We start from the raw sequence: 1,556 nt of genomic DNA, 5'->3' as shown, positions 1-1,556 counted from the left end.
ATCCAAAAATGAGACAGAGAACAGTTTGTTACAACCGAGGGACAAAAGAGAACGAGGAAATGTCGACAGGTAAAATTTAGTAGAAATTTACGCGTCTATAAAAAGATCGATGCGCGAAGCGTACAACAACTTCCTCTGTAATACGTTAATGAAAGATCTTGCCGGGAAGTCGAGTTCTGGTCCTAAGCAAAATCACTAAGTGGGTCGAAGACTTCTATCCCGTAACTCGTCGAACAGTCAGATATGACTATAGAAAACAACGAAACGAAAGCTGAAGTTTTAAATTTAGCTTGGCCGTCGCACAGACTTTCCTGCGGAGAACATAGAAATAGGCATCCCTGGCGTTGAGAAGCAAGTCAAGTAAAAGAATAAGCCGCCCAGACCGAACGGAATCCCAGTCCGTTTTTAGAGAGATATCTCTACGGCATTGGCTCTTAACTTACGATGCATTTATGGCGAATCTCTCGCCCAGCGCACAGTCTCAAGCGATTAGAAAAAAGTGTAGGTGACCCCTGTATGCAAGAAGTGCAGAAGAATGAACCTCAAAATTTTACAGACCCATATCTTTAATACTGGTATGCTGCAGAATTCTTCAACATATTCTAAGTCGGAGTATAATCAATTTGTTTGAGGCAGGAAAGCATCTGTCCACAAATCAGCACAGAGTTAGAAAGAACTGCTCGTGTGGAACTCAGCTTGTCCTTTTCTCGCTCGTTATCTTGCGAACCATAGATGAAGGGAAACAGATAGATTCCATATTCTTTGGTTTCTAGAAAGCGTTTGACACAGTCCACCCCTCCCCCTCGGAGATAGTTAACGAAGGTCCAAGCACACGGATTAAATTCCCAGATATGTTAAAGGCTGGAAGACGTGTTAAGTATTAGGACCCGACAGCGAGCGTTCACCAGAGACGGGAGTGCCGAAGGGAACTGTTAAAGGGCTGCTCTTGTTTTTTATATAGGCAACGGCCTTGCCACAGTATATACACCGGTTCCCGTCAGATCACTGAAGTTAAGCACTGTAGGGAGTGGCCGGCACTGGATGTGTGACCATCCGGGCCGCAATGCGCTGTTGCCATTTTTCGGGGTGCACTTAGCATCGTGATGCCAATTGAGGACCTACTCGTTGGAATAGTAGCGGCTCCGGTCAAAGAAAACCATCGTAACGACCGGGTGAGCGGTGTGCTGGCCACATGCCCCTCCTATCCGCGTCCTCAGCTGAGCATGACACGGCGGTCGGATGGTCCCGATGGGCCACTTGTGGCTTGATGACAGAGTGCTTGTTTTCTCTATACTGTTTACAAATCATCTAACGTGTAGAGTGAGCAGGAATATGCTGCTGTTTGCTGAGAGCACCGTAGTGCACATGGAAGTATAGTCGAGTGACAGCAGAAGAATACAGGATGAATCAGACAGAACTTCTGTTTCATGTAAAAGCAATATTTGTAGTGTGCTGCTTTAATTAAATTAAATATCTAGGCGTTATGTTGCAAAGTGGTGTGAAATGGTGCGAGCACGTAAGGACGGTAGCAGTGAATGGTGAATGGTCAACTTCGG

This window comes from Schistocerca piceifrons, chromosome 5 (genome assembly GCF_021461385.2).
Source record: "Schistocerca piceifrons isolate TAMUIC-IGC-003096 chromosome 5, iqSchPice1.1, whole genome shotgun sequence".
NCBI lineage: Eukaryota > Metazoa > Arthropoda > Insecta > Orthoptera > Acrididae > Schistocerca > Schistocerca piceifrons.
Note: the sequence above shows the minus strand (reverse complement) of the source record.